This window comes from Ixodes scapularis, unplaced genomic scaffold (assembly GCF_016920785.2).
Source record: "Ixodes scapularis isolate PalLabHiFi unplaced genomic scaffold, ASM1692078v2 ptg000044l_1__unscaffolded, whole genome shotgun sequence".
Taxonomy (NCBI): Eukaryota; Metazoa; Arthropoda; class Arachnida; order Ixodida; family Ixodidae; genus Ixodes; species Ixodes scapularis.
In genome coordinates, this window is record NW_024609897.1 from 1,117,866 (window position 1) to 1,136,643 (window position 18,778).

The 18,778-nt window shown below is 49.5% G+C and overlaps 1 pseudogene; it reads left to right on the forward strand.

The window, feature by feature from the left end:
* The first annotated feature begins 334 nt into the window (after positions 1-334).
* Positions 335-18,321, forward strand: LOC8036916 (annotated as a pseudogene).
* The last annotated feature ends 457 nt before the right edge of the window (positions 18,322-18,778 follow it).

Consider the following 18,778-nt stretch of genomic DNA (forward strand, 5'->3'; position numbering starts at 1 on the left):
TAATATTCGTGATAAAGAAATGGTAAAGCTATGCGTGATAGATTTCGTCTTCTTTTGTCCTTATTTTCCTGAGTAATCATAAGTTGTACTGGTTTATAAGATTAAAAAAATAATTTGTCATTGGATATTAGCAGAATCCTCGAGGTATTCACGAGATCAAAGGCATGTATCGGAAGCAATGAGGAGCACGCTGTTGTCTCACTCCAGAAGACTGGCGCCACCGCACAAAAACAGGTCCCTCAGGGGCCCTAAACTCGTCAAACACAAATTTGGAGCCGAAAGCTCACAGAGCGAGCCAATTGGACGTCAGCGACACGAACGTGAAGTCATCGTCCGGATATTCCAATCGGTGCGCTCCCTTAACGTCCGCCCCAACTTTGTGTTCGACAAGTTTAGGGCCCCTGGAAAGAACTGAGTTCCTGCCCGACGCGACAATCTGGTAGCTTAATCTTCTCCCGCTGAGCTAGCACGTTTAGCGCAGTCATGGCAGAACGTACTGGACGCTCCGAATCCTGTCACCGGTACGCTCGCGGAGGACCGGTTAGTCGTAATGCACGTTTAGTCACCCCATGACAGTCCGCCGTGCTGCGATGGCCCGCCGAGGGGCACTCTTAGTTATGCTAAAACACAGCTTTTCTTTTTTTTTCTTTTGCGAAATGTCAATTCGGATAACCGACAAACTTTTTTGGTAACCCGTAACGTCATGGCTGGATGGACCTCGTGAATTTGACAGGATGGGCGGCGATGTTTTGGAAGCTTTCCGCCATATATATTGGGACGGTGTGGTATGGGCAGTATTTCGCGCGCGCAAGTGTCCATTCAGGGCGTTTTCTACTCCCTTTCTATACAGTAGTGAAAATAACACCATTACCTCACCGTGATTTAGAAAGTAAGACAGGCGAAATCGATGTTATCTTCTGACTGTTTTAGCGTGTTGCGACAAATACAGGACAGAAAAAATGTTTTTCCAACTTATTTAATCAAGCAAATCAAATTTTGTTGATCGAAATCAAACTTATTTGGCTTATATCATTTTTTTAATTGAAGCTCGTCTAATATAATTTAGAACAGACTATCTTGATTTAAATCACTCTAGCTAAAAATTATTGTTCAGCGCTGAACGTATTTCTCATCAGAGCAGGTTTTTTTTCAAGCGGTTTGGTCACTGATGACATTGCAGAAGAGAGACATACTGGGAATGTACAGTGCAGTGCAATCAATTTTTAATTCTTTGATCCCCGCCATACTAGAAAAAAAACCTCTGGAGTTTCTTATTAGTTAAAAAAAGCTTGATTTTTTATTTTATTTTACGCTGTGACTTTACTGCAATAGGACGTTACTTTTGTAGTTTTTGTTCCTTTTTTGCGTTTTGATTTTGTTGCAATATGAAATATGTTGCTGAAAAGATAGAAGCCAGAAATCGAGCTGAGCACTCTGGTTTCCTCAGAGGAGCACTTCATTTTACTCGTTTCAGCCCCAAGAAAAATATTTGTTTGCTTGATTAACACTTGATTTAAATAAAAACGAATGTTCTTTGAAAGTACCAAAGGATAGACAAACCGTAATGAAATATATTTTAAAATCGTTTTCGCAGGAAAGGTTTGATTGAAGTCATCCAATTAAACTTGGTCTGATTTAAATCGCGATTAAAATCACGACGTAATGAAGGCGCTAGGCATGGATGTCCGTGTTCTCCAAATGCAGGTGGGTGACCGGGTGATTTGCTGGTCGTTTCGCTATGGCCTCTGGACCAGCCTGGCTTGTGTGCCGGAAGCCCGCTGCCTGCGCCTGCCCGAGCAGATGAGCTACACCGAGGGAGCCGCGTTCTCCATCAACTACGCCACCGCCTACATGGCTATCTTCGACTGCGGAGGACTCAAGAAGGGGCAGAAGGTGATCGTCCAGGCCGCCGCAGGTTTGTACTTGCCTGTACTGGCCTGGACTAGCTTATGATGGTCTGTGATGGTCTTTGATGGTCTGCGCTGGCCTGTGATTACATGTAACGGTCTGTGATGGCCTGATCTAGTTTTTGGGAGTATGGGCAGGCATGCACAGGTGTGTGATTGTTCGTGCTGGCGTATGCTTACTTGTGATGGTCTGTAACGGTATCTGGTGATATGTGGTGGTCTGTGCTGCCCTATGCTAACTTGTGATGGTTTGTGAAAATCTGTGCCGGCCTGTGGTGGTCGTTGTACCGACCACTCTAGACGCCTGAAAGGAACCAGGCTTCATAAGCGGAATCGAAATCACCTGGTCTTGTCCTGTCTTTCTTGTGTTCCTGTCCTCTTGCGCTATTGTTACATACAGGGTGTCGAACCGAAACATTTTTCGTTCCGGTTTTTGGTTGGGTTCAGGGAAAACGGTTCAGCTTAGCTTCGATTCCAGAGTAAAAAAATAAAGGTTCAGACCGGTTGGAACCGGTTCGTACCCATATGCTACAAAAGCAATTGACGACAGCAAAAGATAAACTATCCATATTTTGTAAAATTGTTACATATAAAAAGCAAAGTCTCACATTACTGTTTGGAACGAACGAGCTAGTGCTGGGGCACCTCGGGATGTGGGTGAAAGCGCAGTTCAATGTCAAGCAGCTGACCGAAGAAGCAGGATGTCGTCAAGCATATCCAGGGAAAGACGCCACTTTTGAGACGATAAAATGGACTTCAGTGCGAAAAAGGCTCGCTCGACGCTGACCTGGGTCGCAGGCACTCCCAGGACTACTTGCACCAATGCGCAGAGTTCTGGATGGCGCTTCCGTCTCTCCTCCGAAATCTGCAACACGTTAGCTCCCCTAAAAGGTGGCGGCTCCTTGTCTAACGTTTCCAGGAGGCATGCTATATAAAGTGGGCTACTCTCAGCTCGAACGTGCATGCCAGCCTCAACCTCTTTTTCCTTGAGGAGCGCTTCCAGGGCGTCTTCCGGATTTTCTAGAGCCGCCTAAATTTCCCAAGAAAAGGTTGAACGTTTCTCGCATCGCAGAGCTGTGATCCGCCTCCAAGTCTATGTCAAATGCAGCGTGGCGGCGTGGCCCAATACTTTTGCTCAGGGGTGAGAAGAAGGCCGTAGCGGGGATAAATGTACAGTGCTGCAAAGAAGACATCCGTGTCAAAAACTTGTCGCTCCCTCTTTTTCATTAACTTGACCATGGCCTTTGCTGACGGCAACGATATCGTGGAATTTTCCATAGAATATCTCATCCTTGCGCCGTACAAATGTCCTACAGTGAGCTGTTCCTTCTGCAATGGCGTCGTCGCCACTTCTGGCGGGCGAAGCGATACTGCGACCATTTCGACTTCCGCCCATACGTCTTCAGTCGACCTGGAGCTTTCTTCTTTTGACAGAAACCCTCCAGCGAAGCCTATTAGTTCAAGTAGCTTGGTGAGCATATGCAGCGTGGACATTCACCGGCGTTGGACAATCAAGCATTGGTGTCTTCAATCCTAACTTCCTCATCAGGAACATAACACATTGAACACGTAGTCTCTTTACAAGCACACGGCTTTCTCCGATTTGCGCGAAAATACTTTTTTTTTTTTTTTTACGTTTTAGGTTTTATTTTTTGGCTAGTTCCTTTTGCCACGCACTTTTCACGCGACCTGACTTTTGCGTATGAACCAAAAACCGAGTGGGAAACATATCGTTGCCGCTCCGGAGCGAAAAAAAATATATGTATATATTTCGAGCCGGGTCAACTGTGGTTCGAGCGAAAATAATGTTTTTTTGTTTTTTTTTTCGGTTTTCGGCTCACGATTCGGGTTCGGTTCAAAGCCCTGGTTATATAATGTTCAAAAGCTAGTGTGGCCCCCGGATTTCATATGCTCTGTTAAGGCGCCAGTCTGACAACCATGGCACTCCCTGGCAAGGCCTAACTGGCTTGGCTGTCGGACAACCTAGACACTTCAGGAGCAAGATGGTGGTGCCGAGAGACCTTACTTGTAAACATCTATAGGTACCACATGATCCACCAGAGTTACATAGAATCACGTCGCCTTATCATAACGTTACATATTGATTTATCGTTGTTTGACGTCGCTGCTACGTCGTGGTGTCAAATGACACTACTCACGACACTGACGCCGTGATGTTACGATGCCACGCAACACGTTGATGACCTTACGTGACATTCTGCACGCTGACGTCACGTTATCACGTCCGATAAATTGAGCGGGAAAACCAGTTTGCGTATTTCCAACTTAAAAGGCCCCTGCAGCGTAAAAATAGCATTTGTAGTTTTTCACTCCTCGCGTATTTTACGTACCCTCAGTTAGGCTGCCAACTTCTCAAACAAAAATAACTAATATTTCCTCAGGGAATTAATTTGAGAAGCTCAGATTTTGATACACACATTGCTGTTTCGACACTCGACAAAAACCTGTGACGTAACAGGATGCTACAGTCACTAATCTTGACGTCACGCCTTTTGCGTTTCTTTCAGAAGCACCGCCCCGCTAGCAGGCGGGACGGCGGGAGAGGAAACAATGTATAGGTATGGTGCCTGAGCGCGTCTACGACAGGTGTGTTTACCGCGCCCAAAAAAGTAATCCCTCGATTTCCACCTGATGACGTCATAGAAGTGTCATGCTGTCGCCGGTTGCGATCCTGAAGGTGTCCCAACAGTTGTGGTATATATGGCAGACGCCTGTTCTGCTGCAGGTCGCTCTCTACTGTGAAAGTCCACGGAAGCTGCAGCAGCCGGAAGTTGGAATGCCTGGGACGCCGTGACGACAGTGACACTCGCGTTCGCTCGCGCTTTTCGCCAGCATTTCCACGGCCAACCGCCAGGATCGCGACAGGCAACAGCATGACACTCCGGCTTCTGTGACGTCATTTGTTGCCGCCACTTGGGGACTACTTGTGATGTATGGGCGGAATAGGACGCTAAACACACCAGTCGGAGACGCGCTCCAGGCACCATAGTATAGGTAGCGAGGAGGGCGGAGGAAGGAGCGTCCCAAGCAGACGGCATCCCAATTCTGTTTGGTCACGGCTCGTTTATTGAGTGACTGCAATGCGGGAATATTCAGAGGTGTTTTATAGGCTTTATTCTTCAAATCGCGAGATTGAATTTCGTGGACATTCCCGCAAGGAGGTGCTGGTACCTGCAATAAAGATTTTATATCCAACTAACGACCCCCACTCTCGCCTTGAGAGGCCATTTAATACGTTCGATGAATGCCTTTCTTTACCGAAAAACCGCGAAATTTATTGGTGTTAATGAAGAATAACGCTGATATTTAAAGAAAGCCGGTGGGACCAGAGATGCGGGTTGCCTGCCACTTGAGGAATATAGGAAAAAGAAATTATCTTTGCGTCCATCAAGAATTAACTTCACTAACAAAATACTTTTATAGTGTGCGCCACTTTGGAGTCATTCTACGAACATCTCTCGCCTACCAGTTCACTGAGCAATGTGGGCACCGCACGGTTCCTCGGGTTATATTTTCCCGTGCTAGTGTAGGGATGAGCCCATGTTTGGCTGCCATGTGTTGATCTTTTGGTCAGCGAGCCTCCGGGATAACCTCATTACGAGGATTTCCTGCTCCTGGGATCAGCGCAACGAGTGGACCTGGCGTATACCCTCGACTGCTTCGTCTCCCATAGGGGGCGTCGGCTGGGCAGCGACGCAGCTCTTCCACACGGTAGAGGACGTCCCCGTATTTGGCACGTCCTCGGCTTCCAAGCTCACGCTCACGCGGCGCAACGGAGTGGACTATCCAATCAACTACGACGAAGAGGACTTTGTGTAAAAGGTGCTCCAGATTTAACCCAAAAGCATGTCAAACCATATGAACTCTTACATTCAGGGTACTTCTTTTTTTTTTTTTATACGCGCCGTGTAGGAGTTGCTCCGCTAATGATCCAAGTCCGTCATTGTCGGGGCACGTGCCTTCAGCATGCATTAGACACAAGGGTTAATATCCAACATTGGGCCGAAAATCGGCTCAGTTCTTTTATAAAAAAAAAAAGAGTTTTGCGTCAGCATTCTTTGAGCGCTCAAATTCAATCCTACGCGTTGTGTCCAACGAATGGCGACCGTCAATTCTTGCTTGTCTTTTGAAAAGTGTCTATTGGGGTGAAACGCCTTTCTTGCAAACCTCGCGGGATCGCCAGAAAAAAAAAAATCGGTTTACAAGTTTCTTTGTTGCAAAAATTTAGCGCAAAAAAAAATATATCTATCAGTTCCTTGCCGTTGTGTGCAAATGATTTGCGGCGGCTGCCGAAACACTGCACACTGCCGCAAATGGTTACTCAGCTGCTGTGTTTGAATTTAGCGTTCAATTTAGCAGACGGTCTTCGGGTGACACTGTAACGTAACGCATATCTCGTGACACTGTGCCGTCTAGGTCACCATGAAGCCACGTGGCACTGCATGCATTTCTAGCGTATGAATTTTCCTCGAAATTTAGCGGGGAGGTTTTCCGCTAAATTTGGTGGGAAAATGATGAAGTCGTGTGACATGACGCGACATCACAAATTGTCACGACATTGTGACTCCCCCAGTAAGTTTAGCGGCCAAGTTTTAATGCTGAGTTTAGCGGGCCACGACATGCACGTTCACACACACACACAAACACACACACACACACACACACGCGCGCGCACGCACGCACGCACGCGCGCGCGCACACACGCACACACACACATACACTCACGCGGTATTCGCTATACGATTCCTTGCCAATAACGGCCATCGCAGTAAAATAAAACAGGCAAAACTGAATGTTAGGAATCGCGGAGCGCTGCACATTCCCATTGGTCTCATTGAGATTTTCGCGTCATGGGGAGTGAAATTCCGGATCAATGGAAACACCGTCTGACATACTGCAGAGCGCATACTTAGAACCAGGCGGAAGCGGGCGGATGTCGGCGACTTCTAATTCCATCCGACCGAGACTCGGGAAAAATCTTGGTTTGAACTAGCTGAAGATCGGCGCGGTTGTATAACAAATGTCCAGGCAGCGAATTGACTCCGTAAGTATGGCGTCATGGGTCCAAACAACTCGTTGCTAGGGTCGTTATTATGGACAGATGCATCTGGCTAGGTTTCGCTACAAAAACCCGACCGTTCAAAAATCAGCAGTAGGATTTAAACTTCTAAAAATCACAAATATAGAAAGGTTGAATGTCGTATATGTTTCGACAGAAGTGTGCCGGTAATCGCTTGTTTCTGAAATATTTACGACTGCAACTTCCGGTTCTCAAAATGCCTGCAGCAGACGATGAATGCAAGAAGTATGCCGTCTGCCACACGTCGGCAGGCCAAGCCGGCACCGGTGTCTGAATCGTGTGAATAAAGACGATATTCTGATATTTCATCTGTTTGAAATATGAGTTTCAGACACGTGTAATAATTCAAAGTTGGGTCTGATGCAAAATATGGTTTATCGAAAGTCCGTGAGTCGATCGAGTTGATAGTCTACTAAAAAACCGCATTGTGCCCGTGAGAAAAGCACTTCAGTCGATCGGTTTAGATCCCAAATTTTGTTTGCGGACTCGCGCTAAGGGAGGGTGCTTCGTACCTGGTTATACTCCGCGACAACTTTTCTTGGCAATGCAGTGGAAGGTACAGGCCCGCGTCCCCTCTCCCAATTTGACTGTACGCAGGCTCTCCTCCTCCCCCCTTTCCGTTGAGAGGAGGAGAGCCCGCGCACACTCAAAATGGGAGAGGGGACGCGGGCCTGTACCTTCCATTGCATTGCCAAGAAAAGTTGTCGCGGAGTATAGTAACCATCGCGTGGAGAAAGGTTCTTCCAGTTTCTTCAGAATTCCGCAAGCACAAAATAGCTGGGTAAAGAAACATCAGGGTACTTTATTCCAGATTTTACTCGCATCGCGGTTTCGATAGAGATTTTCACCAAAAGAGCACATCCAAGAAAATTTATGCACGCCATGGAAAAAGAGATACTTCGAAATGGCGATAGACATATAATTCTTTAATAACCTGACAACCTCAATAATAATAACAACAAACGACTTACCTCGACGGCGTACGATTTTGTTCTCATGCCAGCCTGCACTACGCCGGTAATGCACTTCAGGTCGTCGTCGTAACTGATCTGCATGGCGTGGTTTGATTTTACGGCATTTTCCTCCCTCTAAATTAAGCTGGGTACTTCAAAAGAAAAAAAGAAAAAAAAAAGAAAACGCAGATTGCGGAGGCCTCTACGGCCATGGCAATGCACTTGTTTTTGTCGCTCGTTTACCGACGTAATTCAATGAAGACGCCCGCTGCAACAGAGACCAGCGAATCTATCGTGTCGTCTGCTACCAAAGCAAAGCGGAGGGTAATGCTTCAGAAACAGCTTTCATCCTTACAGTACGACACTGAGACGAGAAGAACATCTTCGTAAATAGATATCAAGAACTTAGGTTGCTTCCAAAAAAATTGTTGACTTACTTGTAAGGAAAAGTCTAGCCTTATGTAGAGTCCTCATTCATTAGTTCATAGCAACGCCCCTAGCAACGGTTTGCTTGGACCCAGACGCCATGTTGTGACGTAATCACTTTCGGAGTCAATTGCGTCTGCCACGAAGAATCTTCGATTGATTACCTGCGAAATAAAGTGGGCAGTCGTTTTTCCTTTCGAAGGATCGGTGACGGAGTGCCTTAGCGCACCGCAGCTCGGAGAACGTCGAAAGGTCGCGCTCTAGGAGCCAGGTATCCTGTGTTGCCAGGCATCCTGTGTGTGAAAGGGAGCCTCGGGCTCTCCGTGACGGATGCCTTTCTTTTATGAGCGGCGCATTGCTGGGTTTTGGCTCACGAGTGTTTTATTTTTAGAGCGCAGCTCTTAGGCGCCCGTTTCCGGCTTGAGTGGCACCGCCGTCGCCGTCGCCGTCGGCGTAACCGTGAGGTCACGTGACCCCCCCCCCCAGATCACGTGACCCCTCCACGTCACGTGACTCCTCTCCAGGTCACGCGCCCCCCATTCACGCGACACCCCCAGGTCACGTGCCCCCCCCCCCCTCCCCCAGGTCCGGGGGCCACGTGACACCCTCCCCTCCCCCCCCCCCCCCGACATCACGTGAACGCCATGAGGGGAGGAGGAGAAAGGATGGGAGCAAGGAGTATGAGCACGGGGGACGAATCCAAATTTTCATTACTCCGAAATATTATTTTAAAATACTTCTATCTCTTGTCCCTCGACCGGCTTCGACCCGGAGCCCCATTGTCCAGGAGTAGCAGGCAGGATCACGAGGGCGGAAGAAGAAGGAGCAATATAACCTCCACTCAGTACCCTTCCCTCCTCCTCCTCAAGAGCTGCGCTCCAATTCGGTGTTACATGGAGTTAGTTGTAAACGGCTTTCATTTTTATTCCATTCTTCAACCTTGATTAAACGGCTTTCTTCGCACACAAAACAAACGTTAGTTTGGAAACAGACAAAGCGAATAAAGTGCAAACGAAAGGAATAAAAAAATGCATTTGGAATCCGGTGCACACGCACCCGCGGGAGAAGAAAAACAAAAATCCAGGTGCAGTAACGTTTATATGCCACCACCTAAAAGTACGGGTGCAGGATAACAAATGATTGCGCTCAAGAGTCAAGACACCATCGTGGTCAAGACCGAGAAGAAGTGCACAAACAACACCCTTTCGATTACCCAAAGCCGTGAACAGTGTTCTCTGCCGTGACGTAACGCCATTTCAATGGGACGGCGCCATCTCAGCAATTAGAGCCCGAAGCCGACGTCCTTTGACGCGTTGATTTGACACGAGGCCCGCCCGAACGCTGACGCTGCACTCGGGTCCAATCAGGGTCCACTTCACTTTGATGACGTCAAAGTTCTCCTGCGCAGGACTTTGACTCTCCTATGTGCTGCGCCGGCACAGCCCGTCGGCAGATTGTAGCGAAGGCAGTGCCACCGCCGCGTGTATTTCGCGCGCCTCCCCCGCACGTCACTGGAGTGCGATGATTGGCGTGAACCCGGCTACGTTTTACCATGAAAGTTCATAATAGCGGTCATGTGTGCCTTGCGGTTGTTTGAACAAAATTGTTGGAAAACGGAGCCTTTAAGTGGAGATGTAGCCTACTTGCAGCTGAATTAAAGGACTGGTCCCAGCTGGATCTAGCTAGAAAGGAGGCAACCCAGCTGGATGAAACAAATGACCTGGTCCATAATCCGGTTGCAAGGAGACTGATTAGTACCTAGGTGCAGACATAACCCAAACAGCACCCCAGTGTTGGCCCGACGTTGGCGAAATATTGGATTGATTGGATTCCAATGTAGAACCCAATATTGGAGCGGAAACCGCTCCAACGTAGGGGCGATTGAATTTCCGATATTCAGATGATGATGATCCGACGTTACTCCCATTATTAATCCAACATTGGCATTCCAAAGTATCTAATTAAATACCAAGACCTCGAACCAATATTGTCACGAATGACAAGTGATGAGGCGATAATAACTGAAGAAACTAAACATTTAATGGGGCGAACTTGTGCTCAAAAATTAAAAGGAAACAGAAGATAACAGAGCGTCGCGGGCGTCGAGTTCGGCGTGACAGCAGAGTCGAACGCTGGGACGAAACTGACTGTGACTCGAGTTGAATTGAGTTGAGTGCTTTATTTTTTTTCCAGAAAACGGACCGTTTTTCCTGGCAGGATGCCTGCATGTCACAGCCGATTGGGGGGAACGGGGGTTCGGAGGATTGGTAAAAGATAAAGAAAGAAATAGAGAGAGAGAAAAAAAAACAAATAAAAAACGGTCGCTTGTTATCGACACGCCGTGTCACGGCGAGCGGCGCTGTGATGTCGTCGTAGTGTTCGTAGATCGTGGGCAGCCCTGGGCGTTCACATCACATCTTTGAGGCCGGTGCTAACCAAGTAGGTGGCCAGCGCACGGAGCGCCCGCTCTGTCCCGGCCCGGGGCAGCCCGGGTCGCAGCAACTCGTCCAGAGTGTCGCCGGGGCAGCCGAGGGCACCGTATGCATGCCCCAAGTTCGCCCGCGCGTCTGAGAAGCGCGGGCAATGGCACATCAGGTGCTCTGCGTCTCCGTGGGCGCCGTAGTGCCCGCAGCTGTCATCGCGGTCGGTCCTCCACCTCGCGCGCCCGGCGGGTGTGAAGCTGGAGCCGGTACGCAGGCGGTGCAGGGTGGCCGCCACGCCCCTCGTCAGCCGCCTGGGGAGATTGGGAGGAAGCGGTCCGCGCTGGAGCTCGGGGTGGCTCAGCGCGACTCGCCGCCACACAAGCAGACGTGCGTCCGCGAACGGCGGGACTGGCGGCAGGAGGCATCCAGGGTCGTCGTGGGCCCGGGCAGCCAGTTGGTCCGCCCTCTCGTTGCCGGACGTCCCGCAGTGTGACGGTAGCCACTGGAAGGCGATGGTCCAGCCCTTGTCCTGAAGCTCACCCACGCACGCCACCACCTCCATGGCCAGCTGTGGTGAACGGTCCGGGGAGCGGAGGAGGCCCAGCGCCGCCCTCGAGTCCGCCAGTACGACGACCCGAGCCGGCCCGTTCTCGTCGAGGAGGTGCAGGCCAAGCTGCAGCGCCGCGAGCTCCGCCGTGGTCGATGAGGCATGGAACGTCAGGCGCTCCGCAGCGGCCCTCCCTGTGTCCTCGCGGAACGCCGCTGCTGTCGCTGTCCTGGTGGAGTCACGCACCGAGCCGTCAATGTAGAGGCTTGCCCAGCCGTGGTAGCGCTCGTCACAGTGATGTTCTGTGAGCTGGCGTGCCACTGTTGGCTGAACGTTCCTCTTGGCACTCAGGTTGCTTACCGACAGCTCAGCAACCACGACTGGCGGTTCATTCGGCGGAGGAGGTGCCGTGTAGCGGACTGGAGCGCCCGCGATGTCCCGCAGCCGCGTCAAGGTGTCGGTGAGCTGTGCCCGCCGCCCGCTGATGCGTGCGACGAGGGGTGCGGCGCTCGGTGTTTCTTGCATCCTGATGAGGTGCCGCAGTGCCCGCTCACCCGCCGTGTTCCGGACTGTGTTTAACCCGGCCTCAGCCAGCGTTTGCCTCGATGAGGCGTGTCTCGGGACACCGAGGCACACTCGTAGTGCCACTTGCTGCGCCTGCTCGATGCGCCCCCACTGGTGCTCGGTGAGAGCGAGCAGGGGCAGCGCGTGCAGGACCCGGGCCAGGGTAAGGCCGCGGTACAGCTGCAGCATCATTCGCTGTTCTGTGCCTCTGCGGGCTCCTCCAAGGAGGCGAAGGATGTTGGTGGTCGTCCGTGCCCCTCGTAGCGCCTCCCTCACCGCTAGCTCCCAGGTCACCCGGTCGTTCACTCTTAGCCCCAGGTACGTGGCCTCTCTCGCCGCGCGGAGCCCCTTATGTACAATCAGCGCGATATGAAACCCGAACGCCGGAACGCGTGGCCGCTGATACAGGCTGCTCCACCTGGAGGGCCCCTGAGAACTAATGGAAATGCACCGGGGTTCGAGAGTGCGGGGCCTACTAAGATTAGCTCGACCATCGCGCGGCGGGTCTGGGAGTTCCGCGCTTCGCCGGTGGCGCGCTGTAAGAGCCGTCACATTCGATAGAAAAAGCACTGTCACTCGCTTTGTGTATCAAATTCCCAGCGATATCTCTTCAGCGCTGTCATTCATTATCACTTTGTGTATCGCAAGGACGAAATTAAAGTTAAAATATTTCGTGCACAGAAGACCCGTAGTGTTCGATGACGTGTCACCGGAAACAACGTGCCACGCGCGGTTGCTGAGAAATAGTGAAACGTCATAAACTCGAAATAAAATTTGTTTATTCGCACACCCATATTCTTTATGAAAAAGAAATGCTGCAACAGACCGACGCGGATGCCTCGGTTTTATGAGCAATGCGCATTTTTTCGTGCGAGGTTATCAGTCGATTCTAAAAAATTCGAGAAATTGCTCGCTGAGGTTCTCTTCGGTAACCACCGATATGCCAGGCTTATCAATTCCGGAGCAGGATAAATTCATTACCCCGTCTGAGCAGGGCCTATCGCAAACAGCTATACCCAGGTTAAGCGGCCGCCCGGTGTCTACCGGGCGACAGTGCGGAGACAGAAGAGCACCCCGAGTGACGGCGGTTACAGCGCGCCACCGGCGAAACGCGAAAGTCCCAGACGCCCAGCGCGAGAGTTGAGGATATCTTAGTAGGACCCGCACCCTCGCACCCAGGCGCATTTTTATTGGTTCTCAGGGGCCCTCCAGGTGGAGCATTCTGTATCGATGGCAGCGCGTTCCGGCGTTCGGGTTTCATTCCGTGCTGATTGTACATGCGTGGGCTTCTGGAATAATCGGCGTAGAAAGTTCGACGCGTAGAACACTCAGATTTCGAAGAAGCAACAGGATTCTCGAATTTACCAGAATACTAGTCTGCAGGAATAAACAAAAAGATGCGCCGCTCCCAGGAATCGAACTCTGGCTTTTCGCGTTGGAGCCAGGTACGATAACCGCTAGGTCACGCGCGCGCTGCCTACTTGGCCAGCTGCGCGCGCGGCAATATTACACATGATTTGCAATATTAGATCCCAATAATACTCTAGAATTTCCAATATTGTGTCCAATGATATGACAATATTTCCGATATTGGCATCCAATGATACGCTATGATTTCCGATATTGGTATACAATATATACTACTATGCCACGATTTCAGATATTGTTATCCACTATTATTCCACTATTTTCGATATTGGTATGAAAGTATACGTCCTTTTTGGTTTAATAATATGCTAATCAATTATATTCTGATTTTTCCAGTATTGCAATCCAGTCACAAACCAATTTTCTACTGTAGCTATTCAGTTATATATAAGTTTTTCCCATTATCGGCAACCATGTTAAGACAATTTTTCTAATCTTCTTTTTTATGCATAGCCGAGCATCTCTATTATGTCAAGCAGAATAAATTCGAACTGCGCCAATAATGGTCACCACCTTCACAGTGTTTCGACATTTGTTCGCAAAAACATCCCTTACCCATTCTTTTAATGCAAAAAATAGCGAACATTTATTTCATCATATATATTTCTTTTTAGTCCAGTTGATAACGGATAGAACCAAAGTGAAGTCATCAATGCTTGCATTACCCTCAAGTGAACAAACGCTCCAAAGTTTTTAATGATCCTCATTCATTTCAATATAAACATCCTCCTGTGGCAGAACTAGTAAATGTGGGCCCATTTCTTCAATCGCAAATCAGTCTAAGTCATAGAGACGAAAAATGTATGTCCCTTTGAAGCACCAACCTTAAACTTATCTACAAATGAACAGCTGATCTTTACAAACATTGCTGCCTTAGATGTCTTTGTTTCCGAAACGAAAGGTGTTTCAGCGGTATCCCCAGCTCGATGATGGTTTCCAGGTCGCGAACTGAAAAAAAAAGTTGCAAAACACAATCAAAAATCTGATTTTCTTTACAGGCGTCCACATTGTGCTGGACAGTCTCTCTGGGGAGACTTCACCCGCTCGAAGCAGTTGCTCAAACCAATGGGACGTCTGATTCACATCGGTGTGGCCGACCGGGACGCTCACAGATAGGTACCTGTGCAAGAGAAAATAACCGTCAACCCCTCTTCTTCCTCTCCCCCCCCCTCCCCCTCTACCCCGAAAAAAAGAAAGAGAGAGCATTAGAGCTTAAAATTAAATATTATTATAGTAGAATATCTTTATAATTCACGTCTCATTCTCGGTTTGTGCATAAAAAAAAAGAAAGATTTCCTTCCTTTTCGTGAACCTTTGTTGCCATACATGATATCTGCTTTATCAACTCATAAGGAACACTTTCACTGCTCATACATCATAGATAAGACGCGGTGTTCGCTGCCTCCACGACGACAGAATAATCTGCGGACTCCCCCCAAGCGTGTTCGCTTCTCACATATGTGTGCTACGACTGTGCCTGCAGGCTGTCTTTTTGAACGACGTGGTAGCAGTCGAACTGCGGCTGTAGACCAGTGCGGAGACGTGCCTCGATTGCGCGGGCGGCGGGTCTCGTCAGAAACGGCGAGCGGTCGCACACATTGCGCGAGTACCCGATGGAGTTGTCCAGGATCGTCCTCGTAAATTCGCCGATCGCCACGGCGAAGGGTAACGACATCGTGCATGTACCACCGCCTTCTCGGCTTTGCGTCCGCCTCGTGCTCGCGCAGCTCATCGTTGTCGGCCCCCCGTTGACGCTTTCTCTATGTCTCTTTTTCTTTCTCGCGAACATATGGGGCTTGAAGTTTCGGTTATTGCTTACGCGCTTCCTCTCGTGCGCGTTAATTGGGATCCTGCGCCGTTTCGCTATTCCCGTCCAGCTACGCTCCACCACCTACTCTGCTCAGCGCAGAGTAGACGGATCAGTGGCGTACCAACTTGTTTTGGAGTGTGTGTGTGCGGGGGAGTGCAAACCAGACTCCCCCCCCCCCCCCCCAAGCAGGGGGAGGTACCCTTGGTATCGCTTGGGCGCCGCCAGCCAGTGCTTGCCATACCCAGTGGTGGGTGTTTCAGAGGGGTGGGAGGGATTAAAACGCATGCCTTGCCCTCCCCACTCGGAGAACTGAGGGGGGGGGGGGGGGGGAGGGACAAGAACCGGGAGAGGCAAGGGGGGGGAGGGGCCTTGCCTCGCCCGGTTCATACGCCCATGAGACGGAGGGCCACAGAGTAGACGGAAGGACGCAGAGTCGCCGAAGCTCGCAATTCTCACTTCTTGGACGCAGAGAGAATTTAGTGCGGCCAGGCCGTGTCTAGGTGAGAGAACTGAGCAAGCGCCGCGTTTCCTAGACGCGCGGAGAACGTACCAGAACCCCGCAGTGATTGCGATAAAGATTAGAGGGGGGGGAGGGGTGGGGAGGGGGAGAGAGGTCGGAGCTATCACTGTCTTTCCCACGACGACGTGGGTTTTTTGCGTATATAATAACGCCGGATTTCGCCAAAAAGTGGCACTAACCGCGACCAATGTAAACCAAAAAAAATGTTGATTTGCTTGCAGCATGCCAGCTTAAGAAGAATTGGAGAAGAGCAAACGGAGGAGGGCGGCCATAGTCGCATATAGTCGACTAAACAGAAGTTCTGATTCCTACTTTAAATATACAGCCGATCGGTCTATCAGTTTATGAAGACATGCATCCAGGCATCTGTCAGGTGCGAGCTCAGCAAACGCTCTACTCCAGGGCAGTTGGGAAGCCTTCTCCTTCTCCAATTGTCTGGTGCACAAAAGGTGTGGGAGCCATACTGTAGAGAGCAAGCAAGTAGAAGCTGGAGGGCTTCTGTTAAGTAACGAAGGATTTTGTTAGAAATAAGTAAGATTTGGTTTAGAAAAGTACCTTTCTACAGTTGTGTCGGCATTGTTTTTTTTTTTATCTGCCTATGCTTGTGTGTGCATTTTTTGGCGTCTTCCACCCACACGCGCGGGGGGGGGGGGGGGCTTCGAGCAGCCGTGGGGCTCGGTGGGGAAGAGTCGGACCCCGGTCGTTAACAAACGTCTCCGGTTCCGAGAGGCGGTGCGGGGAGAACACGTGCTTGGAGCTGCTTGCGGCTTTTAACCGAGTGTGCCTCTATACAGAGGGTTTCGCCGCTTAGTGTAAAATTGTCGCTTTTGCGCGATGTAATAATTTAGCCAGACTGAGAAAATTGCAGAGACCGACTCTACAAGGAATTTGGATTTGGCGTTTGGAGCGTCAGGCTGACAGCTCGCCGACCATTGGGCGACAGTGTACCACGTGGGAGTGGTGAAATTTGACGTGATTGGTTTATCTCTGGAGAGAAAGGAGGCCCCTACGAGTCCAGAAAAGGGCTGCCGAGAGGATTTTTAGGGGTTCGGCTTTTGAGATCAGGGGAATTCGGCTCTTGAGACTGTGGACTAAAGTATGGGTTTTAATTTTGGGAGTTTTGTATATTACCGTTAACTTGTCGTTTTGTTTTGAAATAAACGTGGCCACACCGGCCGTCGTAAACCAACCAACGTCGTAATGTGTCCAGCGGGATCGAACAACTTTTAGTTTTTTTTTTCTTATTCGACTACCCGGGGGGACTTGCATCGGGCGAACATCATCATCGGTCGTCACCATCCTGACCGGCCCCCTCTCCCTCGGAAAGTTGACTGCTTCTTTTCTACGCTACCCACCAGAGGTCATCTTGGGGCTGGACACGAATGCTTCATCAGAGTTCGCTGGAATGCGTGCTTCATCAGTGAGAACACTTTTGAGCCCTTGTCAAACGCTTATAAAGCACTTATCTCCTATATGTGCACTGCGCTTCGTTAGCTAGGTGTTGCTGGAAGGGAATGTTGTTCAAAAGGGCCGTGGCTTTGGCAGGCATCCGCAACATGGTCGTGGGAGAGCGCTTCAGCCTGTGGAACTCCCTGTCACGCTGTGTGCGGCCTCAACTTGGCATTGCTGGCGGATGTGGACCCTGACCGGGTGCTGCACGTGCTTCAACACCTGCTCCAGTTTTATGTGCAAGGAAGAGTGAAGCCTCGCATCGATTCACAGTGGAGCTTTGGAGAGGTAAGTCGAACCAGCCCGGCGTCTTTGTCGTCTCTACAGGCCGAGTCTTCAGACTGAAAATTGAGCGAGAGCTCGTAAGCTTCAGTGGGGAATTCCCAACCCACTACGTCATAAAGCTTGCAGTAAACAAACCTTGGTGGTTCACATAAACTCCGCACTTGAGAAATTCTGAATTAAGCAGTCGGCTGCCAATTTATGACGTCTATAATCAGGAATGGAGGAAAGGAAGAACTCGTGTTCTGGATAACTGCTGGGTCTGTCAGCCGTAATCTTTATTTTGCCATCTAAAATGTGTGAGAAAGTAAAAACGCTATAAATGAGCCGGCTTCCCAACTGGACCCTCAATTGGCCCCCGTTACATGCATCTGTAGCTACTGTTGCAAACATGCCGACCACGAGCATGGCTCAAAAGAAGTGGCAGAAGGCCTGTTCCCCTAAGAAGCAAAAAATATATGCGTACAGTTTTGCATGTACACACAATTAGCGCGTCAGGGGACGAACGCAGGAAAGTTAGAGAAGACAGGACAGAGGGCTAATTGTGTGTACTGTCCCCTGTCGCATGTTTTTTTATGATTTTGGTACTGGTTTGCACCCAGCCGCAGGAGGTCTGTCTCGTGGCAGCTTACGTTTTGCCTTTCTACTGACTACTGAATCACTTAGGTATTAGCGAATGAAGTATGTGCCACCGTGCATGAATCAAAACTACCTGAAGGCTCCCCAGCGGTAGAAAAATACTAACTATACGCCTCGTTAATACAAATTCTCTTCTTCGAAGCTTAGTGGGTGAGTGCACTCTTTTACAGGTGACTCGAGCAATGGAGCACATGGTTACCAGAAAGAACATTGGCAAGATAATGCTGATCCCAGGAGATGCCACGGGATAGGCAGATGAAACAACCAGCTAAAGAGGTAAGAACGCCTTTTATTATAAAATAACAAAGGGCATATTAGGCGACAACCGCAATGTCAATCGACGTGCTTCTCTACAATTCAACTGATGAAGAGTGAATTGGCATGAGAGCTTGGTGTGCGAAAGTGTACGATACCATTACTCCACTGCAATCCCCTTTAATGCTGGGCAATTTTCAGGGGACACGCTCTCCACAGGATGCTTTTAATCGATCCATAATTAAAAAAACAAAACAAAAAGCGTAATCTGTGGTAGTTTTTTTTTTTTTAGCCCGGGTGCCAAGTTGGTGGTCGTGGAGGCCATCAAAAATTAATCGAAATCGGTTATTAGTTAGTTAATTAAATAAAACGTTTCGAATAACCTTTTAGCCTTGAAATTTCCCGTGAACCTTTTATAAATAAATTTATAGTAAGTTCTATGGGGGCGAGCAATTTCACACTCCTTCACGGCTT